The sequence below is a fragment of the Triticum urartu genome, chromosome 5 (assembly GCF_003073215.2).
Source record: "Triticum urartu cultivar G1812 chromosome 5, Tu2.1, whole genome shotgun sequence".
Taxonomy (NCBI): Eukaryota; Viridiplantae; Streptophyta; class Magnoliopsida; order Poales; family Poaceae; genus Triticum; species Triticum urartu.
This window is the reverse complement of record NC_053026.1, coordinates 491,650,778-491,666,515: the sequence shown is the minus strand read 5'-3', so window position 1 is coordinate 491,666,515 and position 15,738 is coordinate 491,650,778.

Genomic DNA, 15,738 nt, shown 5'->3' with positions numbered 1-15,738 from the left:
CCTCGTAACACCTCTCCTTCTCGTTGGAGCTTGGCGAAGCCCTGCCGAGATCACCGCTGCTTACACCACCACGCTGTCGTGCTGCTGGATCTCCATCAACCTCTCCTTCCCCTTGCTGGATCAAGAAGGAGGAGACGTCTTCCCCAACCGTACGTGTGTTGAACACGGAGGTGTCGTCCGTTCGGCGCTCAGTCATCGGTGATTTGGATCACGACGAGTACGACTCCATCAACCCCGTTCTCTTGAACGCTCCCACTCGCGATCTACAAGGGTATGTAGATGCAGTCCCCTCACCCTCGTTGCTAGATGACTCCATAGATTGATCTTGGTGATGCGTAGAAAATTTTAAAATTCTGCTACGTTCCCCAACAGGGGGGTTAAGATAAAGATGACCCTTGAGTCCACGAAACCCAAGGGAAAAAGGCTGGGTGGCAAATGGTAAAACCAAGGTTGGGCCTTGCTGGAGGAGTCTTATTCAAGGCGAACTGTCAAGGGGTTCCCATTATAACCCAACCACGTAAGGAACACAAAATCAAGGAACATAACACCGGTATGACGGAAACTAGGGCGGCAAGAGTGGAACAAAACACCAGGCATAAGGCCGAGCCTTGCACCATTTACCAAGTATATAGATGCATTAAAGTAAACAAGTTATAATAATGATATCCCAACAATAATCATGTTCCAACAAGGAACAAACTCCAATCTTCACCTGCAACTAGCAACGCTATAAGAGGGGCTGAGCAAGCGGTAACATAGCCAAACAACGGTTTGCTAGGACAAGGTGGGTTAGAGGTTTGACATGGCAATATGGGAGGCATGATAAAGCATGTGGTAGGTATCGTAGCATAGGCATGGCAATAGAGCGAGCAACTAGCAAGCAAAGATAGAAGTGATTTCGAGGGTATGGTCATCTTGCCTGCAAAGTTCTCCGAGTTGACGTAAGCTTGATCCTCGTAAACGTTCTCAACGGTTTCCTCGATCACGTACTCGTCTCCCGTCTCTACCCAAAGCAATAACACAAGCAAAGGGAGACACAATCAACCACGGTGCAATGCGCAAGCAACATGATGCAAAACATGGCATGATATGCGGGATGTGATATGTAATGCATATGCATGCTTCGGAAAGGAAAGATTGAACCAGGCCTCAACTTGGAAAACCAAGAGTGGCACTGTAAAGGTGAGTTGATTTTGGTCGAAATCGATATAAAGATCACCGGAATCAGATGCACGGTTTGCAAATGGCAAGCAAAACAATAATGGCACAAAACTGTGATTAACAGCACGAGGCCATCTAAATGCATCAAGAACAACAAGCTACTGCACTCTAACATAACAACAAAGCACATGGTAGTGATCCACTCAAGATGCTTGACAAAAGATGAACACTGAGCTATGGCTAATTCACACAATAGCAGGTTCAAACAAGCATGGCAAAAGTGCAAAAGATATCAGGTTCACAGACTTAGTGAAAATAACATGTCAGGATTAAACATGAGGAAGCAATGTTTAGAGCAAGATAACAACATGCTATAGGAACATATCATGGCAAAGCAAGGCATGGAATGAAACTACTAAAAGCATGTAACAAAAGCCCCTTAAGCCAAAAGGGATCAGAAGATACAATGGCAACCATGTAAACATAGCAAGTTTCGTTAACAGATTCAGACTTAGCAGAAAACTGGAATATGGCAAAAACAGAATTACGTAGGCATGTTTGCGAGCTCGATGCACTCACCACAAGGCATTGCATGACAAGCTAAGCATACACCCAGCAAGTAGACATGATAAATAAGCTAACCATGGCAGAACACTCTCATAGCATGCATGGATAAACTATAACAACCTCGACCAAATTGATTAACATGTAAACAATCTGCCAGGAACATTTTATAGCAAAAGTAGAGCAAGATTGAGTCATACTAGGGCACTCCATAATTGCAAACAAAGACATGGATGGATAGATCATAACAATATCTCAAAATCATCCTTACTAAACATGCTCAAAAGAGGCACGGATCACTCTGTAGCAACAAGAATACATGGCATAAAAATATCACCAGGGAAATGACTTAGAAGAAATCTAAGTCCCTGAAATCAGCAACATCACGAGAGCTACTTTGCATGCTTGTGCTAGTCACCACATTGATCACAAAAATACATGTCATACACCCCTGTAAATATGGCATGACATACAACAAAACACATGTAGGTCTCAAGATCATAGGAGGCGCACATTAAACATGGCAAAATGAGAAATGTCCATAATCTGTTAAGAATCTGAAACTAACATCACATAGCACTCTTGCAACAGAATTTAGGGCATCAAGATGAGCTCAAATGAACATGGTGCAATGGAATGAAATGAAGTGCACATCCAGACAAACAATTTGATATGCTACACGCCCAAAACAGAGTTACGTGTGCAAAGTTATGATGCGATGAAAAATGCTAAAAATACTGGGGACTTGGGCAGAAAACTACCTAGGGTTTACTGTAGTAGATCTGGATCGGGATTGGGCACGGATTACGAGGATCGACGGGGCTTCTCGCCGGAGTTCGAGGGAGATCGCCAGCGTTGCAGGGGAGGAGTCGCCGGAGCGAGGGGAAGATGTATCCGGCCGGCCCATGGCCGGATCTGGCCGGAGTCGAGGTGGCCGGCGTCGGGCGGCGATCTGGGCGGCGGAGTAGGCGGCGGGTGGCGGCCGAGCGGCGCGGCGAGGGACTTGCAGCGGCGCGGCGACCGGACTTGGCGGCGGGGACGGTGGGGCGAAGACTCGGGCAGCGGAGGAGACGATGGGCCTGGGGGCCCGTCCCGGGCTCAGGCGGGCCGTGGCACGGGAGGTGGCCGGTGGGACACGTGGCTCCCTGTGGTTGGATGCGGGCGGCGGCGCGGCGTGTCCGGCGGCGGACGGACACGTCCGGCGTGGAGAGGGAAAGGTTAGGTTAGGGTTTGATCCGGAATTTTCGGGGGAGATGCCTATTTATACATAGAAGGAGGTAGGAGACTCCAAATTGAGCATGGTTTTCGGCCACGCAATCGTGATCGAACGACCGAGATGATGGAGGGGGTTTAGGTGGGTTTTGGGTCACTTTGGAGATGTGTTGGGCTGCAACACACACGGGGCCTTTACGGTTCCTCGGTTAACTGTTGGAGTATCAAACGAAGTCCAAATGGCATGAAACTTGATAGTCGGTCTACCGGTAGTGAACCCAGGCCGCTTGGCAAGTCTCGGTCCAATCCGAGAACGTTTAACACCCGCACACGAAAAGAGGCAAAAGGGGACGCCGGAGGACATAGGAGCGCCGGAATGCAAAACGGACAACGGGGAAAAGCTCGAATGCATGAGAGGAACACGTATGCAAATGTGATGCACATGATGACATGATATGAGATGCATGACAAGAAAAAATGCAAAATGAAGACGAAACCCAACAACGAGGAATATCATAACTTTGTGCTGAAAATGGCAAGAGTTGGAATACAAATATGGCAGGTTACATATGGGGCGTTACAACACTCCACCACTACGAAAGGATCTCGTCCCGAGATCTAGGACTGGAAAAACTCCGGATATTCGGAATGGAGGTGGTCCTCGCGTTCCCAGGTGGCTTCACGGTCGGAATGATGTGACCACTTCACTTTCAGGAATTTTATAGACTTGTTGCGAGTCTTGCGCTCAGTTTCTTCAAGAATAGCAACAAGGTGCTCATGATAAGACAGGTCTTCTTGGAGATCAATCTCTTCAAAGTTGATGGTGCGGTCAGGAGTCTTGAAACACTTGTGGAGATGAGACACGTGAAACACGTCGTGCACGTTTGCAAAGTTGGATGGAAGCTCAAGATGATAGGCGAGATCGCCTCTTTTGCCAATGATCTTGAAAGGACCCACGTATCTAGGGGCAAGCTTCCCTTTGATACCGAAGCGACGAGTGCCTATCATAGGAGAGACACGGAGGTAGACATGGTCTCCGATCTCGAAAGCCAAGTCACGATGCTTGCTATCATAGTAACTCTTCTGGTGCGATTGCGCGGCTTTGAGATTTTCACGAATGACTTTGCACATTTCTTCATCCTTTGTGATCAAGTCATTGCCAAGAAGTTGGCGTTCACCAGTCTCTGACCAGTTAAGAGGAGTACGGCACTTCCTGCCATAGAGAATCTCGAATGGGGCCTTGCCCGAACTCACTTGGAAGCTGTTGTTGTAGGAGAACTCGGCATATGGAAGACAATCTTCCCAGTTCATACCGAAAGAAATGACACATGCCCTGAGCATATCTTCAAGAATTTGATTGACTCGCTCGACTTGGCCACTAGTTTGCGGATGAAAAGCTGTGCTGAAGCGAATGTTGGTGCCCATGGCCTTCTGAAAGGAATCCCAGAACTTAGAGGTGAAGATGCTTCCACGATCTGAAGATATCAACTGCGGAATGCCGTGCAGAGAGACAATCCTGGAGGTATATAGCTCTGCCAACTGAGCTGCTGTGATAGATTCTTTGATAGGGAGAAAATGAGCCACTTTAGTGAGCTTGTCGATGACAATGAAGATAGCATCATTGCCACGCTTGGACTTAGGAAATCCAGTCACGAAGTCCATCTCAAAGTAATCTCGCGCTTCATTCACGAACTGAGCAATCTCGCGCTTCATTCGAATCCACCAATACGCCTGCTTGAGGTCATGGTACATCTTTGTACTTCCAGGGTGAATAGAGAGGAGTGAATTGTGAGCTTTGTTCATAATGACTTTACAAAGGTCACCCTTAGGAACAAAAATGCGATCCTCGAAGAATAGAGTATCCTTGTCATCAAGGCGATAGCACTTGTACTTGGGTTGGCTCTTGGCAATCCCAATCTTCACCTTCTTCACCATAGCATCAAGAAGTTGAGCCTCACGAATCTGATCTTCCAAAGTAGGAGAGACTTGGAGGTTGGCAAGGAATCCTTGAGGAACAACTTGGAGATTAAGTTTGCGGAAAGCTTCACAAAGCTCCGGTTGGTAGGGCTTGAGAATCAAACTGTTGCAATAAGCCTTCCTGCTCAATGCATCAGCAATGACATTGGCCTTGCCTGGAGTGTATTCGATACTCGGATTATACTCTTGAATCATCTCGACCCAACAAGAGAAGATGTACTTGAGACTCTTATGATCAGTGAAGATGTCCACTTTCCTTCCCAACAAGAGATGTCTCCATGTTTAAAGAGCATGGACAACTGCCGCCAACTCGAGGTCATGAGTGGGGTAGTTCTTTTCGTTGGGCTTCAACTGGTGAGAGGTATAGGCCACAACTTTCTTCTCTTGCATTAGCACTGCACCGAGGCCTTGAAGGGAAGCATCACAGAAAACCTCGAATGGTTTGGATTCGTCAGGAGGAGTCAGAATTGGAGCTGTGACTAACTTCTCTTTGAGGGTTTTGAAAGCGATGTCACATTCAGGCGACCATACATACTTCACATGCTTCTGGAGGAGGTTGGAAAGAGGCTTCGTGATCTTTGAGAAATTCTCAACGAACCTTCGACAATAGCTTGCGAGCCCAAGGAAGCTGCGGAGTTGCTTCACATTCTGAGGCGGTTCCCAATTCACAATTGCAGACACCTTCTCAGGATTAACAGCTATGCCCTTGGCGGAGATGATATGCCCAAGGTAGAGAACCTCATTGAGCCAAAACTCGCACTTTGAAAACTTCGCATAGAACTGATGTTCTCTGAGTTTATCCAGCACCAATCTCAAGTGCTTGGCATGATCCTCCTTGTTCTTGGAAAAGACCAAAATGTCATTGAGATAAACCAAGACGAAGTCATTTGTGTATGGGTTGAAGATGAAGTTCATCATGCGAGAGAATGTTGGAGGAGCGTTGACAAGGCCGAAAGACATGACAGTGTATTCATATGAACCATAGCTTGTTCTGAATGATGTCTTGGGGATATCTTCTTCACGAATGCGAATCTGATGATAACCCATACGGAGGTCAAGCTTGGAGAAAACTTAGCACATTTGAGTTGTTCTAAAAGCTCATTGATGTTGGGAAGTGGGTACTTGTTCTTTATGGTCTTCTTGTTCAAAGGACGGTAGTCGACACAAAGTCGGTCCGTTCCATCTTTCTTCTTGACAAAAAGAACACCACAACCCCAAGGAGAAGAACTTGGTCGGATAAGACCCATACGCTCTTGAATATCGAGTTGTTTCTTCAGCTCCTTCAACTCTTCTGGTCCAAGCTTGTAAGGACGTTTGCAAACAGGTTCCATGCAGGCTCAAGATCGATGACGAATTCAACTGGCTGGTGAGGAGGCATCCCTGGAAGCTCTTCTAGAAAGACGTCTTGATATTCACAAACAACTGGAATCTGAGAGATGGCATCCAACACGCCCTTTTCGTTGAGAGAGAACAGTCGAATGGTATCGTCACGAGCGGCAAAGACGATCACATCCTCAGACGAGTGTGTCAATTGAATCTTCCTGGCAGCACAATCAAGCTGAGCCTTATGCTTAGAAAGCTAGTCCATTCCGAGAATAAGATCCATATCCGAGTTACCAAGGACCATTGGAGAAGACAGAAACTTATAGTCGCCCAACGTGATAGAAACATCTGGTACCACCAAACTGGCACTCAACCATTTACCCGGAGAAACGATATCCATTGATTTGCCCAAATGAGAAGAAGTGAATTCGTTCTTGGCAAAAAAAATGGTTTTGACATGAAACAATGCGATGCACCAATGTCAAAAAGAACTTTTGCAGGAATATCGTTAACAGCAAGGTGACCCATGATCACTTCTGACGAGTCCTCTGCCTGAGCTGCGTTCATCAAGTTGACCTTGACATGCTTGGGATTATGCTTGACCACTGCAGTGCTGGCAGATCTCACAGGAGGAGGAGGAGGAAGACGCCTCTGGTTGAAGCATTTGTTAGCATAGTGACCCTTCTGTTGACACTTGTTGCACGTGACCTCTGAAAGCGGACGGTGATACGCAGCACTTGATCTTGGAGCATGAGACGAAGTCTTGTTCTGAAAGCCTGGTTTGGGTGGGTGGGAAGATCCATTGCCACCTTTGCTCTTTTGTTGAAAAGGCTGACGGGACGGAGGAGGATGAGGCAACCAATACTTTTGCTGCTTAGCTACCACTTGAGTTGAGGAAGAAGGAGTTGCATCCCTGACTCGTTTCTTGGAAGCATCGCACTTGAGCTGAGCAGCATCTTGCTTCAGTGCCATATTGTAGAACTCATCATACTTCTTCGGCTCGAAAAGCACAAGGGCTAGTTGCCGATCTTCTCTGAGGCCACCTCTGAACTGATAAATCATGCTCTTCTCGTCAGGGACGTCTTGCTTAGCGAAACGAGCGAGCTTCTGGAACATTATGTTGTATTGGTAAACAGACAAGCTACCTTGCTTCAGATTGTGGAACTCCTCATGCTTGCTCTCAACAACACTCTGAGGAATGTGGTGAGCTTTGAAATCTTGGCGGAATTCATCCCAGGCAATCACACGACCTCCTCTGGAATCTTTGTACTGCTGATACCACTCTGCAGCTTGGTCTTTGAGTTGGAATGAAGCAAACTTGACAAAGTCCTCAGGCCTGACGTTGCTGCACTTGAAATGTTTGCAGATATCCACGAGCCAATCATCAGCGTCTGTGGCCTCGACGCAGTTACTGAAGGTCTTTGGCTGGTTTGCGAGGAACTGGTTGAGTGTAGCAAACTGATTCTGATTGTTGCCATGGCCTTGATTTCCTTGGTTGCGCTCTTGCAAGAGTTGCATAATCAGCTGCGTGTTGGCGTTGGTAGTGGCCATCACATCTTGCCATGCCTCCGGAGGTGGAGGTGGTGGCGGTGGTTCCGAATTCTGATGCGTTGGAGGAGCCATCCCGAAGAGGGTGACATCCGTTAGCATCTTGAAAGACATATATTCAAGCTGAATCAAATGGATCGAAATTGCAACATATAGTCTCAACATGAGAACAAGAATGAACGAATGAATTCCAAATTAAATGGTCACACTTCCATAAATTGAGAAGCCATTTAGATAGAGGTAGATGAATAAAACAACAAGGTACGGACATGAAAAAATACTTGGTAAGGATTACCCAATCACAAACCAACTATCTGCGGAAGAAATACTAGAGCTACATGAATTCCCACCTATGAAACTCCCGAAATTTTTCGGTTATGCAATCAGGTGTTGGGGATACAGGGGAAGCATAATATCTCACCCAAAACTAGCAAATCCTACATCCAGATGTATCCATCCTTCAACACATAACCAAGAAACCTTCGGAAATCATTTACCTCAACCTTCGAAAAGCATCCGTTATGTGAGTTATGGCAATACTCCCGAACTCCCGCCCCAGTACTGGGTGGCGTCGAGGTTATGTCACCAACAACTGCATAAAAGAGATTTTCGATGTCGGTGAAACTCAGGTATTCCAGAACTGCAATGATAAAATTGTGATGACAGCACCTCGGAGCTCAACTCCCCGGGACACTGCCACAACCCCTAAATGTCAGGAGGCACCAAGAACAATGTTCTCGTCACAAAACCATCGGAACGATTCCAAGATACCCGCATGATCCTAAATTTTTTTTTGTGAAATTTGAGAAGAGAAGAGTCAAAACTCTACGTCAAGATGCCTCACCAGAGCAACGAAGGGACTGAGGAGTAAAAAGAATCCTACTCTCCGATATATATAATCCTATAAGACTCAAAACATTTTTCTAGACTCAACAACGCCAATGATTTGATCAAGCATGGGGGCTCCTAAGTCGGGGAAGGCTCTGGTTACCAACTTGTAACACCCACGATGCGGCTATATCTCCCACGTGTTGGAGCACGACTTAGAGCCATAATCGCATTGTAGGCAATGTCGCAAGAGGGGTAATCTTTACACATCCCATGTACTGAATAAGAAAAGAGGTACATAGTTGGCTTACAATCGCCACTTCAAACAATACATAAATATAGCATTACAATCATCCAGATACAATCAAGGTCCGACTACGGAACCAAAATAAAGACAACCCCAAAAGCATAATGTCCCCGATCGCCCCAACTGGGCTCCACTACTGATCGTCTGGAAAGGAAACGTAGTATCGGCCTGAGTCCTCATCGAACTCCCACTTGAGCTCAGTCGCATCTCCTGGAACGGTATCATCGGCACCTGCATCTGGTTTTTGGAAGTAATCTGTGAGTCACAGGGACTCAGCAATCTCACACCCTCGCGATCAAGACTATTTAAGCTTATAGGTAGGGAAAAGGTATGAGGTGGAGCAGCAACAAGCACTAGCATATATGGTGGCTAACATACGCAAATGAGAGCGAGAAGAGAAGGCAAGGCACGGTCGAGAATCTATGATCAAGAAGTGATCCTAGAACTACTTACGTTCAAGCATAACTCGAGACCGTGTTCTCTTCCCGGACTCCGCCGAAAAGAGACCATCACGGCTACACACGCTGTTGATTCATTTTAATTAAGTTTAAGTTTCAGGTTGAAGCATTGTGGTGCTGGCAGATCTCACAGGAGGAGGAGGAAGACGCCTCTGGTTGAAGCATTTGTTAGCATAGTGACCCTTCTGCTGACACTTGTTGCACGTGACCTCTGAAAGCGGACGGTGATACAGAGCACTTGATCTTGGAGCATGAGACGAAGTCTTGTTCTGAAAGCCTGGTTTGGGTGGGTGGGAAGATCCATTTCCACCTTTGCTCTTCTGTTGAAAAGGCTGACGGAACGGAGAAGGATGAGGCAACCAATACTTTTGCTGCTTAGCTTCCACTTGAGTTGAGTAAGAAGGAGTTGCATCCCTGACTCGTTTCTTGGAAGCATCGCACTTGAGCTGAGCAACATCTTGCTTCAGTGCCATATTGTAGAACTCATCATACTTCTTCGGCTCGAAAAGCACAAGGGCTAGTTGCAGATCTTCTCTGAGGCCACCTTTGAACTGATAAATCATGCTCTTCTCATCAGAGACGTCTTGCTTAGCGAAATGAGCGAGCTTCTGGAACATTATGTTGTATTGGTAAACAGACAAGCTGCCTTGCTTCAGATTGCAGAACTCCTCACGCTTGCTCTCAACAACACTCTGAGGAATGTGGTGAGCTTTGAAGTCTTGGCGGAATTCATCCCAGGTAATCACATGACCTCCTCTGGAATCTTTGTATTGCTGATACCACTCTGCAGCTTGGTCTTTGAGTTGGAACGAAGCAAACTTGACAAAGTCCTCAGGCCTAACATTGCTCCACTCGAAATGTTTGCAGATATCCACGAGCCAATCATCAGCGTCTGTGGCCTCGACACAGTTACTGAAGGTCTTTGGCTGGTTTGCGAGGAACTGGTTGAGTGTAGCAAACTGATTCTGATTGTTGACATGGCCTTGATTTCCTTGGTTGCGCTCTTGCAAGAGTTGCATAATCAGCTGCGTGTTGGTGTTGGTAGCGGCCATCACAGCTTGCCATGCCTCCGGAGGTGGAGGTGGTGGCGGTGGTTCCGGATTCTGATGCGTTGGAGGAGCCATCCTGAAGAGGGTGACTTCCGTTAGCATCTTGAAAGACATATATTCAAGCTGAATCAAATGAATCGAAATTGCAACATATAGCCTTAACATCCGAACAAGAATGAACGAATGAATTCCAAATTAAATGGTCACACTTCCATAAATTGAGAAGCCACCTAGATAGAGGTAGATGAATAAAATAACAAGGTACGGACATGAACAAATACTTGGTAAGGATTAACCAATCAAAAACCAAATATCTGCGGAAGAAATACTAGAGCTACATGAATTCCCACCTATGAAACTCCCAAAAATTTTCCGGTTATGCAATCATGTGTTGGGGATACAGGGGAAGCATAATATCTCACCCAAAACTAGCAAATCCTACATCCAGTTGTATCCATCCTTCAACACATAACCAAGAAACCTTCGGAAATCATTTACCTCAACCTTCGAAAAGCATCCGTTATGCGAGTTATGGCAATACTCCCGAACTCCCGCCCCAGTACTGATTGGCGTCGAGGTTATCTCTCCAACAACTGCATAAAAGAGATTTTCGATGTCGGCGAAACTCAGGTATTCCAGAACTGCAACGATAAAATTGTGACGATAACACCTCAGAGCTCAACTCCCCGGGACACTGCCACAACCCCTAAATGTCAGGAGGCACCAAGAACAATGTTCTCATCACAAAACCATCGGAACGATTCCAAGATACCCGCGTGATCCTAAAAAAGATTAGTGAAATTTGAGAAGAGAAGAGTCAAAACTCTACGTCAGGATGCCTCACCAGAGCGACGAAGGGACTGAGGAGTAAAAAGAATCCTACTCTCCGATATATATAATCCTATAAGACTCAAAACATTTTTCTAGACTTAACAACGCCAATGATTCGATCAAGCATGGGGGCTCCTAAATCGGGGAAGGCTCTGGTTACCAACTTGTAACACCCACAATGCGGCTATATCTCCCACGTGTCGGAGCATGACTTAGAGCCATAATCGCATTGTAGGCAATGTCGCAAGAGGGGTAATCTTTACACATCCCACGTACTGAATAAGAAAAGAGGTACATAGTTGGCTTCAATCGCCACTTCAAACAATACATAAATATACCTTTACAATCATCCAGATACAATCAAGGTCCGACTACGGAACCAAAATAAAGACAACCCCAAATGCATAATGTTCCCGATCGCCCCAACTGGGCTCCACTACTGATCGTCTGGAAAGGAAACGTAGTATCGGCCTGAGTCCTCATCGAACTCCCACTTGAGCTCAGTCGCATCTCCTGGAACGGTATCATCGGCACCTGCATCTGGTTTTTGGAAGTAATCTGTGAGTCACGGGGACTCAACAATCTCACACCCTCGTGATCAAGACTATTTAAGCTTATAGGTAGGGAAAGGTATGAGGTGGAGCTGCAACAAGCACTAGCATATATGGTGGCTAACATACGCAAATGAGAGCGAGAAGAGAAGGCAAGGCACGGTCGAGAATCTATGATCAAGAAGTGATCCTAGAACTACTTACGTTCAAGCATAACTCGAGACCGTGTTCTCTTCCCGGACTCCGCCGAAAAGAGACCATCACGGCTACACACGCTGTTGATTCATTTTAGTTAAGTTTAAGTTTCAGGTTTTCTACAAGCGGACATTAACAAATTCCCATCTGCCCATAACCGCGGGCACGGCTTTTGAAAGTTCAAAACCCTGCAGGGTTGTCCCAACTTAGCCCATCACAAGCTTTCACGGTCAACGAAGGATATTCCTTCTCCCAGGACGGCCCGATCAGACTCGGAATCCCGGTTACAAGACATCTCGATGATGGTAAAACTAAACCAGCAAAGCCGCCCGATGTGCCGACAAATCCCGATAGGAGTCACACATATCTCGTTCTCAGGGCACACCGGATAGGTCAAGCTACGAGTAAAACCAACCCTCGAGTTGCCCCGAGGTGGCCCCGCAGGCTGCCCATTTTGGACCAACACTCAGAGGAGCACTGGCCCGGGGGGGTTAAGATAAAGATGACCCTTGAGTCCGCGAAACCAAAGGGAAAAAGGCTGAGTGGCAAATGGTAAAACCAAGGTTGGGCCTTGCTGGAGGAGTTTTATTCAAGGCAAACTATCAAGGGGTTCCCATTATAACCCAACCGCGTAAGGAACGCAAAATCAAGGAACATAACACCGGTATGAAGGAAACTAGGGCATCAAGACTGGAACAAAACACCAGGCATAAGGCCGAGCCTTCCACCCTTTACCAAGTATATAGATGCATTAAAGTAAACAAGTTATAATAATGATATCCCAACAATAATCATGTTCCAACAAGGAACAAACTCCAATCTTCACCTGCAACTAGCAACGCTATAAGAGGGGCTGAGCAAGCGGTAACATAGCCAAACAACGGTTTGCTAGGAAAGGTGGGTTAGAGGTTTGACATGGCAATATGGGAGGCATGATAAAGCATGTGGTAGGTATCGTAGCATAGGCATGGCAATAGAGCAAGCAACTAGCAAGCAAATATAGAAGTGATTTCGAGGGTATGGTCATCTTGCCTGCAAAGTTCTCCGAGTTGACGTAAGCTTGATCCTCGTAAACGTTCTCAATGGGTTCCTCAATCACGTACTCGTCACCCGGCTCTACCCAATGCAAGAACACAAGCAAAGGGAGACACAATCCACCATGGTGCAATGCGCAAGCAACATCATGCAAAACATGGCATGATATGCGGATGTGATATGCAATGCATATGCATGCTTCGGAAAGGAAAGATTGAACCAGGCCTCAACTTGGAAAACCAAGAGTGCCACTGGAAAGATGAGTTGATTTCGGTCGAAATCAGTATAAAGATCACCGAAATCGGATGCACGGTTTACAAATGGCAAGCAAAACAATAATGGCACAAAACTGCGATTAACAGCACGAGGCCATCTAAATGCATCAAGAACAACAAGCTACTGCACTCTAACATAACAACAAAGCACATGGCAGTGATCCACTCAAGATGCTTGACAAAAGATGAACACTGAGCTACGGCTAATTCACACAATAGCAGGTTCAAACAAGCATGGCAAAAGTGCAAAAGATATCAGGTTCACAGACTTAATGAAAATAACAACATGTCAGGATTAAACATCAGGAAGCAATTTAGAGCAAGATAACAACATGCTACAGGAACATATCATGGCAAAGCAAGGCATGACATGAAACTACTCAAAGCATGTAACAAAAGCCCTTAGTGACCATAAGCCAAAAGGGATCATAAGATACAATGGCAACCATGTAAACATAGCAAGTTTCGTTAACAGATTCAGACTTAGCAGAAAACTGGAATATGGCAAATACAGAATTACGTAGGCATGTTTGCGAGCTCGATGCACTCACCACAAGGCATTGCATGACAAGCTAAGCATACACCCAGCAAGTAGACATGATAAATAAGCTAACCATGGCAGAACACTCTCATAGCATGCATGGATAAACTATAACAACCTCGACCAAATTGATTAACATGTAAACAATCTGCCAGGAACATTTTATAGCAAAAGTAGAGCAAGATTGAGTCATACTAGGGCACTCCATAATTGCAAACAAAGACATGGATGGATAGATCATAACAATATCTCAAAATCATCCTTACTAAACATGCTCAAAAGAGGCACGGATCACTCTGTAGCAACAAGAATACATGGCATAAAAATATCACCAGGGAAATGACTTAGAAGAAATCTAAGTCCCTGAAATCAGCAACATCACGAGAGCTAGTTTGCATGCTTGTGCTAGTCACCACATTGATCACAAAAATACATGGTATACACCCCTGTATAGATGGCATGGCATACAACAAAACACATTTAGGGCTCAAGATCATAGGAGGCACACATTAAACATGGCAAAAATGACAAATGTCCATAATCTGTTAAGAATCTGAAACTAACATCACATAGCACTCTTGCAACAGCATTTAGGGCATCAAGATGAGCTCAAATGAACATGGTGCAATGGAATGAAATGAAGTGCACATCCAGACGAACAATTTGATATGCTACACGCCCAAAACGGAGTTACGTGTGCAAAGTTATGATGCGATGACAAATGCTAAAAATACTGGGGACTTAGGCAGAAAACTACCTAGGGTTTACTGTAGCAGATCTGGATCGGGATCGGGCATGGATTACGAGGATCGACGGGGCTTCTCGCCGGAGTTCGAGGGAGCTCGTCGGCGTTGCGGGGGAGGAGTCACCGGAGCGAGGGGAAGATGGATCCGGCCGGCCCGTGGCCGGATCTGGCCGGAGTCGAGGTGGCCGGCGTCGGGCGGCGAGCTGGGCGGCGGAGTAGGCGGCGGGCGGCGAGGCGGCGGCGGCGCGGCGAGGGACTTGCAGCGGAGCGATGACCGGACTTGGCGGCGGGAACGGCGGGGCGAAGACTCGGGCGGCGGAGGAGACGACGGGCCTCGGGGGCCCGTCCCGGGCTCAGGCAGGCCGCGGCGCGGGAGGTGGCCGGTGGGACACGTGGCGCTCTGTGGTTGGACGCGGGCGGCGGCGTGGCGTGTCCGGCGGCGGACGGACACGTCCGGCGCAAAGAGGGGAAGGTTAGGTTAGGGTTTGATCCGGAATTTTCGGGGGAGATGCCTATTTATACATAGAAGGAGCTTGGAGACTCCAAATTGAGCATGGTTTTCGGCCATGCGGTCGTGATCGAACGACCGAGATGATGGAGGGGGTTTAGGTGGGTTTTGGGCCACTTTGGAGAGGTGTTGGGCTGCAACACACACGAGGCCTTTACGGTTCCTCGGTTAACTGTTGGAGTATCAAACGAAGTCCAAATAGCACGAAACTTGACAAGCGGTCTACCGGTAGTGAACCCAGGCCGCTTGGCAAGTCTTGGTCCAATCCGAGAACATTTAACACCCGCACACGAAAATAGGCAAAAGGGGACGCTGGAGGACATAGGAGCGCCGGAATGCAAAACGGACAACGGGGAAAAAGCTCGGATGCATGAGACGAACACGTATGCAAATGCGATGCACATGATGACATGATATGAGATGCATGACAAGACAAAATGCAAAATGAAGACGAAACCCAACAACAAGGAATATCATAACTTTGTGCCGGAAATGGCAAGAGTTGGAATACAAATATGGCAGGTTACATACGGGGCGTTATAGTATGTTGTTATGTGGTCTAACCGATAAAGGTCTTCGTAGAATATGTAGGAGAGAATATGGGCATCCAGGTCCCGCTATTGGTTATTG